The sequence below is a fragment of the Aulonocara stuartgranti genome, assembly GCF_965226115.1.
Source record: "Aulonocara stuartgranti genome assembly, chromosome: 9".
Taxonomy (NCBI): domain Eukaryota; kingdom Metazoa; phylum Chordata; class Actinopteri; order Cichliformes; family Cichlidae; genus Aulonocara; species Aulonocara stuartgranti.
This window is the reverse complement of record NC_138960.1, coordinates 1,748,749-1,767,793: the sequence shown is the minus strand read 5'-3', so window position 1 is coordinate 1,767,793 and position 19,045 is coordinate 1,748,749. Positions and strand designations below refer to the sequence as shown.

At 43.8% G+C, this 19,045-nt stretch overlaps 1 long non-coding RNA gene across 1 annotated transcript; it reads right to left on the bottom strand.

The window, feature by feature from the left end:
* Nucleotides 1-17,248: 17,248 nt before the first annotated feature.
* Nucleotides 17,249-18,055, bottom strand: LOC309714614. Its single transcript, XR_014278964.1, has 2 exons — nucleotides 17,873-18,055; nucleotides 17,249-17,795 (listed from the first exon to the last, which is right to left on the bottom strand). It is a non-coding gene; the product is annotated as an uncharacterized lncRNA (long non-coding RNA).
* Between the last annotated feature and the right edge of the window lie 990 nt (nucleotides 18,056-19,045).

Here is a 19,045-nt window from a genome sequence, read left to right as displayed (position 1 = left end):
CTCTGAATCAAACAGAAGCATACAACGTTGTGCAAAGTGAATAACAGTGTAAATTTAACAACTTTGAAATCTGTTAGGACACTGTTATTACTCACACCAACCCGCTCTTCAGTTCTGCTCACAGCACGTGACCATTAAACATACACCTGTCACATGTTCAGAACTCTACAAAAATTGTCACAAACATGGAGTCATCGCTAAATAAACTTGGCTTCCTAGGCTAATTATAGTTTCCTACAACACTGCCAACAATATTTTGCAGTATGTTACACTTTCCTAGCACATTTACCTCATGTGTAGCTAGCCATGCAAACTTTTGCAGCCTCTAACTCTCCAGTGCTCCGGCTCACAGTGCGCAGTGTGTGACGCAAACCTGAGTCCATGCGTGCTCTGGCTTAGGGCAGCTCTTAAAGGGACAGTATACCCCAAAACTATGACAACCCTACAAACAGACCTCTGGTAGACAGTTAAAAACACAATCACCTCTTCTTAAACCTTTTTTATGTGTAGTACTAGTTCACTTGCTGCATATATATTAAAAAAAATGAAATAAAGTTTTAAATGAAGGTTCCCCGATGTCGATCTGACAGTGGACTCGTCTCTGTGCTTGTCCTGCTAGACCTCAGTGCAGAGTTCGATACTGTTGACCATAAAATCCTATAAGAGCAATTAGAGCACATTTTAGGTATTACAGGTACTCCGCTGCAGTGGTTTTTATCATATCTATCTAATAGACTCCAATTTCTTCATGTAAATGGAGAGTCCTCTTCATACACTGAGGCAGGGCTCCAGAATGCGACCAATTTGGTCGCAAATGCGACCAGATTTTTCAACAGTGTGACCAACTGTTCGAGTAAAAAAAAAAAAAGATTCTGCTACTCTGAAAGTCTCCGTGTGGTCAACAACAGACACACATGGGGCCTGTCTCAATATGCGTACTTGTGCGTACTTACGTTCTCGTGTACTCGTGATACACCATCAGTTGGAGACCAAGTACTGTTCCAATTAAAAGTACACATCAAGCCGAGAACGCGAAAAATTCCCAGATGTGTTCTCGCTCCACCTGTTTTATCGAGCATGCATCGGTGGTGACTTGTGTGTACTTGGTACAGCTAAATATCCCAGAATGCATTTCGTCCAAAATTCAAACGTAGCAATGGTGGACGAGAGGGGCTAAAAACTTTTAAATATTACTCTTTCTGGGTCACAAAATATTATTTTCAGGTGAGAATGTAGCTGTGTAAGCTTCAAATATCTGCTCAATTTTTCAAGATATCATATATTTCCAAACATGCTCCAACGTTTTCGGAGACGTCGGTTACCCACAAGCAGAGGTGGGTCGAGTATCCAAAAATTGTACTCAAGTAAGAGTAGCATTACTTTAAAATATTATTACTCAAGTAAAAGTAAAAACTAGTCGTCAACAAAGTTACTCAAGTAAGAGTAAAAAAGTACTTGGCGAAAAGACTACTCAAGTAGTCAGTAACTGTTTGAAATGTCCGATTTATTTTTTAAATAAATGCAATAAGACAGACCAAAATAAATAAATATACAAATTTTACTATTTTCAAATGGAATATATGTAAAAACATCAACAAAATAAGGAACAATAATTCTAATTTCCAGATTTCAGTTTTTCACAACATAAAGCTTTTTTCACCTATAACTACAGTAAATAATATAAATATATAAACAGTGAAGAAAATTTCCAGTGACAAGATATGCTGTAAACTTTATATTCATTTTTGCTCCAAATGGCACAGCAGACTCAGAGAAAACATTAGAACGAGGCATCTTCAGCATATGTTCATACAAGGCAGCTCAGTTTACCATAAGTTGTATGGGTGTGCAAGATAATCAAACCTGTTTGAAATCCTGTCGCCCCTCAACACAGCCTCTCACACTGCACACGCACAAACACAGAAATGAAAGAGAAAAGGTGGAGCAGCACGGCAGTGCAGCGTGTGATCTGGACACAAGAGATGGAGGTACAACTTGTAGGATGAGGCAAGCTCATCCGAGTACGTAAGCGTAGAGCTGCCATCCAGGCAAAAGAAAAATAGAGCAGGTCGCATCAAAGCATCAGGCCGTATAGTGTGAGACCCTGCATCGTGACCCATGAGCTTCTAACCCCTGCGATTTAATTGTATCGTATTTTTTTTCAGTCACGTTATTCCGCTCCTGCTCAGTGTTTGCCCAGCTTAATGCAGACTGTTTAAACTAAACAAGCTGCTGTTTCACATAATAAACCCTGTCAACCGCAGTATTGCCTTCTGTTTTAACAGTTAAAGCAGTAGAGACGAACTGTTTGCATGTGCGTGGAACTCTAGCATCATTAACCAGGCTAGCTGTTAGCTTATAGCTCACGCTAGCTAACCAGCGAGCAGTTAAAAAGACAGCTGAAGCTGCACAAAACACCCACAAACTTGTCTCACTACAACGTAGCGCCGAAAATATGACTCGCAGCTTGAGCTCGACACAGCTGCTGTATCATAAGACTGACATCTAGCTAGCCACAGCCAAAAAGATATTAAGAGAAAACTTACTGTTTCCTCAGGTTACACGTGCTGAGTTGTTTCACGCTGAAAAGTTGGTTTGTTTCTTCTTCATAAATGTACTCAAGTAAAAGTAAAAAGTATCGTGCAAAAAAGGTACTTTAAAAGTACTTTTTTTTTCAAAAACTTATTCAAGTAAATGTAACAGAGTAAATGTAACTTGTTACTACCCACCTCTGCCCACCAGCTTCGAAATGTTATTTCAGTGTTTTATTTGTTCCTGAGTAAATCTTTTTGGCTGAGATATATTTCAATTCAGGAGAAAACATTTTCACCGGGAACAAAAACAGCATGTTAATATGTGGAGATTCTGAAGGATGCTTCAAAATGATCATAATATAATTTGAATATTTGTTCAGTTCTCTTCCAACCCCCAGCAGCTGTCTATTGTAATTTTTGAGTGTCCACTAAAACAAAAATAAAGCGTTCTAACATCTCACCTGCTTGTTTTTATTAAGGCATTTTAATAGAGATTTCGCTACGGAGGTTAAACATGATTTATAAGTCACTGAGATAACTTCTAAATGTTAATGTTTGGTTTATGTCAGCATTTTATTTGTTCCTGAGTAAATCGGTTTGGCTGTGATTAAAGTTAAGCTTCATAACATATTAGTCACAGTTAAATTAAGAGGGGACGGCAGTAAAAACTCCAGACCTGTGACATCATCAAGCACGCTGGTGTTCCAATTGTACAAATTGGGAGTCCGTGCTCGCATTCTCGGCAAGTAACTCGCATACTTGAGAATTGAGAAAGGGCCATTATGCCCCTATCATGGTCTAAACCAATCAGGGATAGTCAGGGGCGCGATCTCTCTGATTGGCTGTAGTCCAGTTGAAAGTGCAGGTGGATAGAGAGAGGTGAGTAGCGTGAATAAAGTGATATTGATTCATTAAATCCTGAATTGACTTTTAAATATAAATGTATTTTGCCAGAAACGACAGAATCTCAGGTTAAAGCTCACAAAAATATTTCAACAACCACCAAACAGCAAAGCAGGTAAATGGCTTCCACACAAAGACGTAAACAGAGCGTGTCCTTCGCCCTGCCAGGCTAAGTAAACAGTCTTCCAGCCAACCCAGGTGGCCTTGCATAGAATGGGAAGAACAGTCTAAACACAGTCGTTATCAGGGTGTTGTTGTTCAGCTCCAGCCTTGAGACCGCAGCTGGCGCCGAAGGGGTATCTGCATGAAGTGATGGTGGTTTTGACTTTAGTGCGAACAAGTCATATGAATTTAGAAGCTGTTCTAACAGTCCGACACTGGTCTCTCAATCTCCCGTTGGAGAGCCGTGAGCTTCTCCATGATGTTATCAACTTTACGTGATGTTGTCATTCTTAGAGGTGTTATTCCGAGCGAGCCCCTCCAAGATGTAATCCAGTTTGCACTCAGAGGTCTTATTCTGAGTATTCACGGCAGCCGTAAGCTTCTCCAAGATCTTATCCATGCTTCACTCAATGAGCCCATTTTGAGAAACTCATGTCTCGTCCCATCGTTTCAATCCCAGCAGGCAGCCTTGTGGGGGTTTGAACAGCTGGTTCCGCTTTCTTAATTCTTCGATAAGCCAGGGCCAAGCCAGCTCTGATCAGCAAGAACCCTGTTATCATGGTTCCGAATAGGTAGATATCTTCAGCACTCAGGCTCACCCGAGCCCAGACTTCTCATTGAGAAAAGGGTGTGAATTGCATTTGACCAGTTGATCAAATCCATAATTCCTCTTTTAGGTTTTAGAGAATAGACTGTGAGAGAGTGTTACAGGGAAAAGTAATACAAAAAACACGAGACTAGACAAGGACACAAGAGGCTAAGCAGGGAAGCTAAGAGACAGGAGAAGGAGGAGAGGAGAAAAGTGTGACCGCCTTTGTCAAGATCATGAAAATCATTCAGTGCCTTAGGAGAACTGCCCTTAGCAACAGGAACAATGACAGCATGTTTCCAAATCTTAGGTACTGTCTGTAGCTCTAAAGAAAGTGAGAAAATATGGTGAAAAATCCCACTCAGCTGATCAGCACAAGTCCTCAGTACCTGTCCACATATGTTGTCAGGTCCAGGACAGTACAGTTTAGTGTGTCTAAAAAGATCTCATCAATACAAATTGATGGGGGAGTGATAGTCTTTTCCCTCAGTGTGCTGGTCTGCCTAGAACAGTCAAAGTTCTCAAAACAAAGGTAAAAACTGTTAAGACTGTCTGCCAGATGTTTGTCAGAGGTACACCCCTCTATGGTAATATTACTTTTACCTTTCGTCTGTAAATGGTAAAATGGTAAATGGCCTGTATTTATATAACGCTTTACTAGTCCCTAAGGACCCCAAAGCGCTTTACATATCCAGTCATCCACCTATTCACACACTGGTGATGGCAAGCTACATTGTAGCCACAGCCACCCTGGGGAGCACTGACAGGGGCGAGGCTGCCAGACACTGGCGCCACCGGGCCCTCTGACCACCACCTGTCTTGCCCAAGGACACAATGACCAAGACTGTCCAAGCCGGGGCTCGAACCGGCAACCTTCCGATTACAAGGCGAACTCCCAACTCTTGAGCCACGATCGCCTGTAGCCCTGCCATTGTTTTCTTACCAAGCCAAGCTCTTTTGAGGTTGTTACTGCTGAGTTCCTTCATCCTCCACATTTTCTTGAGCTCTTCCCTGAGCCCTTGGTATTTCTCGAGCTTCTCGTGTTCCTTCTTCCTGATGTTGCTGTCATTGGGAACCACTAAATCTATCACTACAGCTGTCTTCTTCTGTTTGTGTACCACCACTATGTCCGGTTGGTTAGCCACCACCATTTTGTCCGGCTATATCTGGAAGTCCCACAGGATCTAATCTCGGGCATTCTCCATCACCCAGGGAGGTGTCTTCGATTTTGACCTCGGGACTTCCAGGCCGTATTCGGCACAGATGTTTCTGTGCCGAATACGGCACAGAAACGCCATAACTTGGTTATGGCGTTCCATGTATGTCGTGCCTGCGAGCATCTTACACCCTGCTGTTATGTGCTGGATTGTCTCAGGGGCATCGCCTGTACCTGGGGTCTTGCCTTGTGAAATAGACCCCAGCCTCTATGGATCTTGTGCTCAGAGTTTGCCGGTGGTACATACCGTGCAGGGGCCTGTCCTTCCATGATGGTGCCTCCTCTTCCTCATCATTTTTGGGTTTCTGCTGCCTGAGGTATTCACTGAGCGCACGGTAAGTTGGGGCCATCTTATTGATGTATTCTTGGATGTTTGTTGTCTCATCCTGGACCGTGGTGCTGACACTCACCAGTCCCCGACCTCCTTCCTTCCGTTTAGTGTACATGAAGGCTCTTAGGGTCTTGCTGATCTTGTATAGTTCTAGGCGTTCCAGGATCCAGGTGTGGGGCATTGAGTCATAGGCCTTCTTGTAATCAATCCAGGCAGTGCACTGGTTGGTGAGCCTACCCTTGCAGTCTTGGCTGACTGCTTGGTCTACCAGTAACTGGTGTTTTGCGCCTCTGGTATTCTTGCCTATCCCTTTCTATGCCCCACTCATGTATTGACCCATGTGCCTGTTCATCTTAGCCGCTATAATCCCTGACAGGAGCTTCCACGTGGTGCTGAGGTAGGTTATTGGTCCTTGAGGATCAGGACTGTTTGGCCTTCGGTTAGGCATTCCGGGTGTCTCTCGTCAACTAGCAGCTGGTTCATTTCTGCTGCCAATCGCTCATGGAGTGCAGTCAGCTTCTTCAGCGAGTAGGGGTGAACCATGTTGGGGCCTGCAGCTGTCCAACTCTCGACTCAAGTCTCGTTAATGGTGGCTGTAGGCATCATCCGTAGTGCTGCATTAACATCATCTAGCAGACCTTCTGAGGGTACTTCACATACTATTGGTTTTACTGGAGGTTTCCACTATGTAGAGGTACAAGGCAGGGCTGTTGCATGTCTCTTTATCTATTTGACATCATGAGTGAACCATTGCCAATCGCTATCAGATCAGACAGTAGGATTAAGACTATATCCAGGGGTGAAATAATCCTACAAATTTTGATTTATGCAGATTACCTGCTTTTGGTAATATCAAATCCAATTGCTCTCTCTTTATCTGTTTCAACCATTTAGTAATATGTCAGTTTACAAAGTTAATGTCAATATTGACATTGTGAATGACTATAAATACCTTGGAGTATACATTGACAGTACACTTGACTGGGCTATAAACACCACAGCACTTTACATGAAGAGCCAGAGTCGTCTCTATTTTTTGAGGCGACTGACGTCCTTCAACGGACAATGTTCAGGATTTTTTACTAGTCTGTTGTGCCCAGTGCAATCCTCTATGCTGTTGCAAACTGGGGGAGCAGACTGAGGCTTGCTGATGCTAACAGACTCAATAAACTGATCTGCAAGGCCAGCAATGTTGCGGGGATGGAGCTGGACTCTCTTGAGGTGGTGTCGGAAAGGCGAATGTTGTCCAAGATAAAGACAATGTTGGATAATCCCTCCCACCAACTCCATGACATGCTGGCTAGCCACAGGAGCACGTTCAGTGAGAGACTGAGATTACCAAAAAGCACCACTGAACAACACAGGAAATCATTCCTGCCTGTGGCCATCTCCCTCTACATCTCATCCGTCTAACACACTGTATACCGCAATAGCTACATCTTTTTTGCACATGCTCTTCTTTCTTATTTAGATATTTATCAATAAGTGACTTATATGTATGTATATATTGTTTATATTCTGCTATTCTTACTTCTTGTAGTGTCTGTCTTTGTTAATGTTTGTACTGGAGCACTGTAACCAACATAATTTCCCCTAAGGATCAACAAAGTATTCTGAGTCTGATTCTGATTAATCTGTCAAAATCCTTGTTATTTCGATTGAATAATTTAGCAAGACAAATCAAGTATGAATATTTGCCCTTCAAATTTGAAATTATATTTACCTTAGCTGGTTCAGTCTGTGTGTCGATACAATTACAAGTCTATCTTAGAAGGAACCAAAAATGACCTGGATAGGTTGTCAAAATTGCCACTGAGCTTAGCAGGATGGATAAAAACGTAAAGTAAAGTAAAAACGACTGTAATGCCCAGTTTCTGTATTTATCCCAAATGATTCCTATTTTTCTTCCAAAAGGTCTGGTGAACAGAAACTGTTGTCTTCTAAGCATTGTTTTCAGCTCCTCTATCTTCTCTTTTCCTAGACCGGTACCTGAGGGAACATTCTCGTGTTGCTGTTGATCTTGATGAAATTGCACTCAATCTTACATCTTTTACTGACTGACTGGAGATCAAGCACACACACTTACCATTTACATTTATGAAACAAAACTCTGTTTCCACCTCTTCATGAAACTAGTACATTTTTAACCTCTTATTAGTACTTGCCACTGTCACAATTGTCACATCAATTCAATTCAATTTTCAATTCAATTTTATTTATATAGCGCCAAATCACAACAGCAGTCGCCTCAAGGTGTTTTATATTGTACATCACCAATGACTCATCAAGTTTGCCAGCAGTGCAACTATGTGATTGACACCTAATTGTCTGATAATCATTCGGTGTCGAAGAGGATTAGATATCTTTGAATTTTATTGGTTGTACACATTAGAGACTAATTAAATCTCACTACTCAAGTTTTCAAATTTATGTAGTCTTCATTACTTGTTTGGCAAACTACTAAAAATGGTAGCTACTGGTAACGAACAACATGTTCGAGACCCCAGGGTAAAGTCAAATGCAGCGGTCTCCAACCATTTTTTGCGCTGCGGACTGGTTTATGTCCGACAATATTTTCATGGACCAGCCTTTAAGGTACTGTACCAGTACTGTGTGTAAAATGCCATCAAAAAGTCAGTTAAGTTTTACTCTTTCTCACCTGTCTTTCTATGTGTGACCCGTAGTAGGTACCTATTTAAAATAGGACAGAGCCGTAGGCGAAGTCAGTTTAAAAGAGTTTAATTTTTAATACAAAATAAAAGAAACAGTGTAACAGCGGCACCTAAAAACAATTAAAAACGTTGCCTTATTTAAAACGATAAAACTGTACGATTGCCCGTGAGACAGGCGCTGCGGGGAACCGTTTAAAAACAAATCGACATAGCACACAGGTTAAAAATGGACGGCAACTCACACATGACCCCAAATGGGTAAAACACTATAGAAAAAAAGGCAAATTTTCGGTGCCGTCTTCACTCGGGCCCACCGCTGTGCATGCAAAAGCGGGGAGACAAAAAAGGATTTGTTTTCCCTGCAGCGCCTTCACCGTCTGCGACAATATATATATAAAAAGGGGTTAAAATGCTAAAAGAATCAATATCTGTGGTGCCTACTGATACAGAAAAGATTAAAACAAAAAACAAAACCATCAACAGCCGCAGCAGTCAGTCTGTCGACTTACACCAGTTTAAAACAAATTAAAACACACTGATGTGTCGGGTCCTTTGCCCGCAGCCAGAAATCCACCTGGCAAAGCAGCAGCTCGGTACTCTGTGAATAAAAGGCAGGAGATCACTAGCTGGACAATAAAACACAGGAATATTCCTCCACTGAATTGGTTTTGTTACCTGTCCACAAGTTCGTGTCACACCCTAATAAATGTGGGTCAATGGCGATGAAGTCCACTATACCGTTCTTACGGGATCAATGTTTCCCACCGTTCTAACAGAAGTTTAGGGGAGGACCCGTATCAGACTTTCATAGACAGGAGTTAAGAAACACCAATTTGCCCAACTCGGACCAAGCACTTGCAGCTTCAGGTTTGCAGAGGAATACCCAATTGCCCACACCTGCGCTTATGAAAGGAGCGAAGACCAGCTCTGCCCACCAGGGGCGGTCCCAAGTCTCCAGGTCTCACCTGTCACATTCTCCCCCCTGGTTTTTGCATTGGCGACCCGACAATGAAACTTTAAAGCCACGGTCTATAAAAAGCTATAACTGAATGTACACTAGGTGGCCTGGCTTCAGCTGATTGGGGCAGATGGTGTGGATTGGAATGGTGGCCAGCTGTTGAGTGTGTCGTTCTTCTAACTGTACCACTTTCAGCTAATGGAGTGGGGACACTACACTGTGGAGTCAGGGTACCAGGCTCAGTCCCTCTGGACTGCGGCCTCATTACTATAGCCAGGTCTTCTGGGGGTTGTTGGGGACAAGGTGCAGAATCAGTTCGTACACTTTGGGGGTCACCTCTTGGGGACTCCCTTCGTTGCCACACATAAAAGTCTCCCTCATCCTCAGACGGGGGTAACCGGTCAGGTGAACTTCTAGGGTTAGGAGTTTGCTGGAGCTCTGCCCTTATTTTCTCACAGATATCAGCAGGGATCGGCTTGATAAATTGTCTATTAACCTGTCTTTTCTGTTCTGGATCATGGAGTGGGGCCACTGTATACACAGGACCAGCATCAGCAGGGGCACGGACAATACAATACGGTGCAACGCCCCAAAAATCTTGGATTTTATTCCGTCCCCGAATGCTATGATCTCTCAAATACACTAACTGATGCAATGGCAAGGGGTCAGAAGCTGGGGCAGGTTGACGACCTGCATGCAGCGTCGCTGCTGCTTTGGTGCGGTTACTCACACCTTTATAAGCTACATCTAGACGTTTCTGATGCTCTTGGACCCAAGTGTGCACTGGGCCGTGGGTGGGTTCCTCCACTCTGCCTAACAGGAAGTCAATTGGAAGCTGGGGCTCTTGGCCAAACATAAGAAAATAGGGTGACTCACCCGTAGTTTGATGAATTGTGGTATTGTAAGCAAAGGTGAGCTGCTGTAAATACATGGGCCAATGACGCTTTTGCTCAGGGGGCAGGGTTCTCAACAGATCATGCAGAGTCCGATTAAAACGCTCACACTGGCCATTACCTTGTGGGTGGTAAGGAGTGGTGCGAGTCTTTTCCACACCACACGCCTTAACGCTCACTCACATCCTGGGCCATCTGACCTCAAGAATTCGCATGATAAGGTGGGGCCAGGTTTCACAATGAACACACCCGAAACTCTGGCTGATTGGGACCCACGCCCAGTTTCACACCTTGGCTCAGGCGATTAGAGGAATCAGAATCAGAATCAGAATCAGAATACTTTATTGATCCCTGGGGGAAATTATTTTTTGTTACAGTGCTCCATTTTAAACCAACATTAAGACAAGACAGACAATACACTAACTAAGAATAGTACAATATATACATATATATACATACATACATACATACATACATAAGTCACTCATAAATAAATAGTTGGAAAAGAAACATGTGTAGTTGTAGCAGCAAACAGTGTGTTAAGTGGATGCGTTGTACAGGGAGATGGCCACAGGCAGGAATGATTTCCTGTGTCGTTCAGTGGTGCTTTTCGGTAATCTCAGTCTCTCACTGAACGTGCTCCTGTGACTGACCAGCATGTCATGGAGTGGGTGGGAGTGGGGGTCAGGATCATCAGGGGATCATCAGGGGGTCCTTTTGTCCCTCTGTGGGGGGTTACTCCCACTAGGTTTATATCTGGGACTCTCCACCATTTGACCTTAGAACTGAAGAAGCTTCTCGGATGAGAGGTGAAACGTCTTCAAGCAACTTAAAGAAGTCCAGACGCTTTTCTTTGCAAGCTCCTTTGACTACGATGACCTGGATGACTGAGAACCTTCACAGACATCTTTTCCACACCATATAACTGGCACAGCTGCTGAACTACTGCTCCTTCAAAACTCCTCCCCTGATCAGAGTGGATCCTAGAGGGAACACCAAAGTGATAAAACCACTCATAAACCAAAACACTGGCCACAGTAGTTGCCTTTTGATCCTTAGTAGAAATGGCCTGAGTGAACTTTGAAAACACATCAGTAAGAATCAATACATTTTCACGGCCATCAACGGAGGGTTCAAGGCATGTGAAATCAATTGCCAGAATCTGATTGGGCCTCGCAGCCATGAGGTGACCCATGGTTGTTTTAGGTTTGGGATAAACTGCTTTAGCCTGCGCACAACGTTCACATTGCTGACAGTAATCCTGAACCTCCTTAAACATACCTGGCCAATAACACCTCTTGCGTATTAAGTCTGCAGTCCTGTCAGTTCCCTGGTGACCATGGTCATTATGCAAGCCATGTAAAACCTCCTTCTTGAGACTCTGAGGGACCACTAATTGGCACACTGGTTCCCCCCCATCTGGCTGAAAAATCTGCCGATAAAGGACGCCCTCCTTTTCTACTAGTTTCCTCCACTGGCGCAACATTTCCAGCACTGCTGCTGGCAAATCTCTCCTCTCCTGGCGAGTAGGGCCTGTTCCTCTATGCCAAAACTTCAAACCGCCACTAATCGTGGGGTCCTCCCTCTGCAAAGTAGCAAGGTCTGCAAGTGAATGAGAGGGTAAAACCGAAATCATAGATTGGATTACTTGCTCTGGTGGTAAAACTGTTTGGACTAAAGAGTCTGGAAGGGAAGTACCAGGAAGCAGTGTTTCTAAAGACACAGTTTGATCAGATGGCTGACACTGTCGGGACAAAGCATCTGCATTGCCATTTGTACGACCCGGACGATACTTAATTGAAAAATCAAAAGAAGAGAGCTGAGCAGCCCAGCGCTGTTCCAAAGCTCCAAGCTTTGCTGTAGTAAGATGGCTCAAGGGGTTGTTGTCTGTATAGACAACACATTTGTTACCCAGCAAATATTCTCTAAATTTTTCAGTCATAGTCCATTTCAAGGCTAGGAATTCAAGTTTCATGGAGCTGTAATTGGACATGTTACGTTCTGTGGGCTTTAGCCCTCGACTAGCATAAGCTATAGGACGCACCTTGCCATCAGCTTGCTGTTGCGAAAGCACTGCCCCCAGACCCCAGTGGCTGGCATCAACCTCCAAGATAAAAGGTTGTGAAAAATTAGCATAAGCCAATACGGGGGAATGCACCAACCGAGCTTTCAACTCTTGAAAGCTATTTTCACACTGCTCGGTCCAAACTTCCTGCAATGCACGGTTGGAGGGGCGTTTGTGCTTAGTCCCAGCCAGTTCGGCCACCAGCTGGTGGAGCAGAGCAGCTAGGGATGCAAAACCTGGAACAAAGCGGCGATAGTAACTAGCAAACCCTAAGAATGATCTCAATTCAGCAACAGAGCTAGGAGTTTGCCAATTAGACACCGCGGATGTTTTGTCTGGGTCCGTGGCTACCCCGTCCTTGGAGATCCCATGCCCAAGGTACTTTACCTCTGTCTGCAGAAAACATCATTTTTCCAACTTGGCCTTCAAGTTTTGTACCCGCAAGGTCTCCAGTACTGCTCCTAGGCGCTGAATATGCTTGTCTACTGTAGTAGATAAGACAATCACATCATCCAGATACAACAACAAAGACTGGTGATTCTGGGAACCAAACATTCGCTCCATCAATCTCTGAAAGGTGCTTGGTGCATTACAGAGGCCAAATGGCATGCGGTTGAACTCAAATAACCCAAAAGGAGTGCAGAAAGCAGTTTTCTTTTTGTCTGGCTCAGCAACAGGGACCTGATTGTAGCCACTAGCCAAGTCCAAGGTAGAGAACCAACATGCACCTGACAACACGTCCAAGGACTCCTCAATTTGGGGCAAGGGAAAAGCATCCTTCCTAGTCCTTGAGTTCAGCAGACGGTAATCCACACAAAGCCTGATACTGGAGTCCTTCTTTCGTACTACCACGATTGGGGATGCAAAAGGGCTACAACTTTCTCTGATCACCTGACTCTCCAACAAGTGTTGAACATGGGCCTTAACGCTCTCATACTCTGAAGGTGGAATCCGTCGATACCGCTGGCGGACCGGCGTCTCATCTAAAAGTGGGATCTCATGAGCCATTAAATTGGTACACCCTAAATCACCATCATGAGAAGAAAAAGCAGATTGGTAGTCACGCAGAAGGGCTCTTACCCTGTCCTGATCCTGTACAGTGAGGGCTGAGAGATCAATTGCATCAATTGCAGTTTTCAGAGGGTTGGGTTCCACACTCTGAGTTGCCATGGTAACACATTTTTCCTCTCCCAAATCTTCCAACAGCCTGGTCGAGACATCCGATTGGCTGACAATTTCAACTTGGCACAAGGTGCCAAGCTGACTGCGAGGTGGCAAAATGGCCTCAGTTAATCCCACATTGGTAACTGGGATAAATGCAGTGCCACTGACCACTTGGACCAAAGCTGGAGAAGAAAGGAGACCATGAGGCAAACCGGCATCTAATGGTTCAAAAAGCGCTGTTCCAGTGTGTGCTGAAGGGGCTTTCCGACATGTAGCTGGTACAAACTTCATTGTGCCTGCGGGGATGCAAATTTTTCTTCTACCCTTAACCCTCACTGGGCCACTAACCTGTGCTTCGGGCTGTAGCTGCGCTGAATGGCAACGCTGCAAAGCCTGCTGCCAAGGATCCTCCTGCACTAAAGGAGGGTCAAAAAGAGCAGAGCCATGTTCCAAAAACAGCTCCCTATAACACTCACGGATCACATTCATGCCGAGTACTCCACATATTTCTGAGTTGGGGGCTGAGCTCCAAAGGATCTCTAACAACTAACACACCACGTTTCGGTATTTGCCTCCCTAACACTTGGCAATCAAGCTCCAGGTAGCCAACATAGGGAATATCTAGCCCATTAGCAGCCCATAACCGCAGCCAATGGCATGCTTTCAGTTTCTCTGGACCCCAGTTCTTAAAATGTTTGGCAAAAAAACTCTCCGTGATGGTAGTGACCATGGATCCAGTGTCTAATAAACAGGAGACATCTACCCCTCCCATATGAATGGTAACCTTTGGACAGGAGCCTACCAACTTGGGTGGGGGACCAGACATTTGAGCATTACAACTGTTGGAGCCAGTTATGTCCCCATCTGATATGTGGCTCAGCATAACAGAGGGTGCTAGTTTTCCACCTGCATGGAAAACGTGCCCTGCCCAGATGAGCTCCTGCTAGGGGCTGTAGATTCAAAGGCTACTACCCTCTCATTATCACAGTCTTTAGCAAAATGGCCAGGTTTCTGACACCGTCTGCAAATAACCTGCCTTCCTCTTTGCGTGAACCTAGACTTACTTGATGTATGGGCAACTCTCAACTCATGTGTAAGCTGATCAATCTGGAGCTGCTGCCGTTTTAACATTTCCTTAACCTCTGCTAATTCTGACCCAATAGTATCCCTTGGCACCCTTGTTTGTCCTGTATGCTGAATGCTGTAGACTGCTGGGACAGAATAAGTCCTGAACCGGCCGGGTTCTACTCCTACTCTGCCTTCCCGCTCCCACCTGAGGGCTTCATCTCTTAAAGTATGGAGGTCATAATCTGGATGTTCGCGAACAATCCTTTTAAGCTCGCGGCTCAAATTTCCATCCCGGACACCCTCTCCAAACTGATCAGAAAGCAGTCTAGCAGCCTCAGGAATTCACCTCTCTGGACAACTTTGAATCATTTTGTCCATGAGAGAAAACAATGCATGGGAGAATTCCCTCAGTGACTCTCCTTCTTGCTGCCTTCTTGCATAAAAAGCTTCCTTAACAGCAATAAAGGACATGGGGCAACGATACTGGCTAAGGAGAATATCAAAAATGCGGTCTGGATCTTGTCTTACTTGCTGGGACCTATATTTTATTTCCTCACGAGCATCACCAGTCAAATGATCATAGATATAATGGGCTCTATCAACAGGGGCAAGTCTACGAGTGCGCATCACAGATTTTATTTCCTCCACCCAACTTTGGACACTAATTTCCCCAGTTCCACTAAACAGGGGGCACGACCTCTCTCTAGGGATATAAACCAGCCTCTCTCGGGGAGAGCCCTCCATAGGGGTAGAGTCATGAGGTCTACAGGGGCTAGAAATGCCTGATTGGGACTCCATAATAAAAAAAATAAAAACCCTCAACAGTAAGTGCCTACTGTGTTTAAATGCAGATTACACTTTGTTACCACCAGGATTTACCAGCTGCTGCTTTGCCTAAAAAATAAATAAATACAAATATAAAACAGTTTAAAACACACACCCAAAAAAAAAAGAATTTTACACAAACAAAGTGACTAATCGCTGTGCACACCTAGAGGCTCGTTCTGTCGACAACGCCAGTTTGTGACCCGTAGTAGGTAACTATTTAACCCTTGTATGGTGTTCAAGTCTGTGAGACCCGTTTTCAGTTTTTCTCAAAAGAAAAATTAAACAATTAATTATTTTTTCAACCTGAAATTCATTGGCTTTGGCTTATTTTCTGTGAAGAACATAAATCCGAACTAATTTTCAATGACTTCATACTGTACCTCCCCCCACGCATTTACATTACATACAAGGTGTTCGGGTCCACTGGACCCAGGTCTAATAAAAGTGTTGAAAGTGCAGGTCCTGTGTTCCCACACTCTGTCTTCCTCCTTTCTGGTGCTGCTGATAGTGTTTTCTTCCCCTCCTGCTCCCGCACAAAGTTGCCACATTGTTGAAAATTCAACTATCAACACCATCTGCTCTTACATTCCCACACATTTTACCCTCTTTCTTGAGGGATCCAAATTTTATTTTCTCATACCCTGTCCCACCTGCAAATTAGGGGCATAATACTATAAATAAGACTTTGCCAGTGTGGTTCTTTATCACAACTGATCAAGATGGCAAAAGATTATCTGCTGCGAGGGCCATCCAATTGATTTTGGAAGAGAGAGGGGCTTCGGAGGATGATGTTGACAAAGAGGTTTCAGAATATTTCACATTTCTGAAAATTCAGAGTCTGACAGTGACTTTGAAGAAGAGGATGAGGTTGAACACCATTTAGTAACAAAACAAAGACGAGTACCCCATCAGCAGCCAGCTCCAGGACCAGAACAAGCCCACCAGACAGCAAGTGAAGAAATATGGATGTCAATAACTGGTGAAATTGAATGGTCTTCTTGCCCAAGAAATGAGCCACCCTGCAGAGCTGTTACTGTAATAAGCCAGGGCCAACACGGCTGACAGTTACTCATGTGCAGGACATCAAGTCTTCATTTGAGCTTTTCATCCCAGATTCCATCCAGAAAATTATTCTGGATTGCAGTAATCTAGAAGGACGGTGTGTTTTTGGAGAGAGGTGGAAGGAGATGGACCAAATTGATCTGCAGGCCTACTTTGGGGTTCTTATCCTTGCAGGAGTTTTGAGGTCCAAAGGGGAATCCACAGAATCCTGTGGGATGCAGAAACCGGCAAGAACCTTTCCGTGCATCAATGTCTCTGGAAAACTTCCACAAAATTTCCAGGATTATCCGTTTTGATAACCGAGACGACAGACCAGCTCGACGGCAGAGAGACAAGCTAGCTGCCATCAGGACAGTGTGGGATAAGTGTGTGCGCCACCTCCCCCTGTTTTACAACCCTGGGCCTAATGTCACCATTGATGAGCAGCTGATGCCATTTAGTTGTGAAACATATTGCTTCACGTGTAAATGTGTTGTCTTTCCACTCACTCCACTTGATTATAACTGATTTATTTTTTATAACATTTTATAAAAGAAAACAAAAAAAAAACCGAGAAGCACATTGATTCATAAATGTGATCTAACAAAGGTAAAGGGAAAAAAATAACTATGTTTGCTGTTCATATGGCTTGTAATTGGGATGAAGTAAACATCTGTTGAGTAATTTAACATAAAATTGTTTGATAGTGTTAATTTGGAAAGCCAAAACTCTAGCGGGTCCACCAGACCCATGAACACTGGCTGAGTAACAAAAATATGAACACCACACAAGGGTTAAAATAGGACAGAGCCGTAGGCGCACAGTCAGTTTAAAAGAGTTTAATTTTTAATACAAAATAAAAGAAACAGTGTAACAGCGGCACCTAAAAACAATTAAAAACGTTACCTTATTAAAAACGATAAAACTGTACGATTGCCTGTGAGACAGGCGCTGCGGGGAACCGTTTAAAAACAAATCGACATAGCACACAGGTTAAAAATGGACGGCAACTCACACATGACCCCAAATGGGTAAAACACTATAGAAAAAAAGGCAAATTTTCGGTGCCGTCTTCACTCGGGCCCACCGCTGTGCATGCAAAAGCGGGGAGACAAAAAAGGATTTGTTTTCCCTGCAGCGCCTCCACCGTCTGCGACAATATATATATAAAAAGGGGTTAAAATGCTAAAAGAATCAATATCTGTGGTGCCTACTGATACAGAAAAGATTAAAACAAAAAACAAAACCATCGACAGCCGCAGCAGTCAGTCTGTCGACTTACACCAGTTTAAAACAAATTAAAACACACTGATGTGTCGGGTCCTTTGCCCGCAGCCAGAAATCCACCTGGCAAAGCAGCAGCTCGGTACTCTGTGAATAAAAGGCAGGAGATCACTAGCTGGACAATAAAACACAGGAATATTCCTCCACTGAATTGGTTTTGTTACCTGTCCACAAGTTCGTGTCACACCCTAATAAATGTGGGTCAATGGCGATGAAGTCCACTATACCGTTCTCACGGGAGCAATGTTTCCCACCGTTCTAACAGAAGTTTAGGGGAGGACCCGTATCAGACTTTCATAGACAGGAGTTAAGAAACACCAATTTGCCCAACTCGGACCAAGCACTTGCAGCTTCAGGTTTGCAGAGGAATACCCAATTGCCCACACCTGCGCTTATGAAAGGAGCGAAGACCAGCTCCGCCCACCAGGGGCGGTCCCAAGTCTCCAGGTCTCACCTGTCACATATGTCCTTTCACTTTTTAAAGGTTGCCGTGTTAGAAAAAATATTTTGCCCTGCTATGCTGTTTATTGATGTGGCAAATGAATGGTTCATGAAAATATATCTAAATCTGTCATCAGTAATCAGTAATGATCATGTCTCACCTCTAGTCTTCTCTGTCTTAATTTCAGGTTTTCACCATGTGTTGTAGATAGTTCAGGAGGTTAACTCGACCAACAGTCTACTTTCGGGTACTGTTTAGAATACCAGAATAGGGAGGATGGTGTAGGTTTAAGTTTATTAGACTGATACATATATACCAACAAGACAGTGTACATCACTGTGACAAAAGTGTTTTTTTTTTTACCTTCAAAAGCCTTATGGTTTTTCCTATAATACCTGGTGGGCCGGTTTCTAGTCAATATGCCCGGGACGATTTTTTGTTCCAGTCCAGCCCTGGGCTTTAGCCTTAACATGTCTCACATAAAATGCTACAACACCACACGTTTCAATGCATCCACCTAATTAAAAGTCACACAAAGATGTTTAGTAGCTTTGCCAAATTGGCCAAAAACTCATGATTTAAGCTAAATGATTTAAGCCTGTATTAACAGCTTTTTTTTCCTTTTTTTGTCTACAACAATCTGAAAACAATACAGTCATCATACAGACAATATGTCACAGTTCGGGGCAGCGGCCGTATGAAGAGTGGAAGGAGGACTCAAATGCAGCACTTATTCAGACGTGAAGGGTGATTTATTGACAATACTGAACATAAAGTGGAGATGGCAAACAGAACTAAGGGCGAACTAAACTGGGAGAAACTACACAAAGGAGTGGCAAACCTGAACATGAAGGGAGAACAGCAGGGAGAGCACGCAGGGAAATTCACCGGGTAT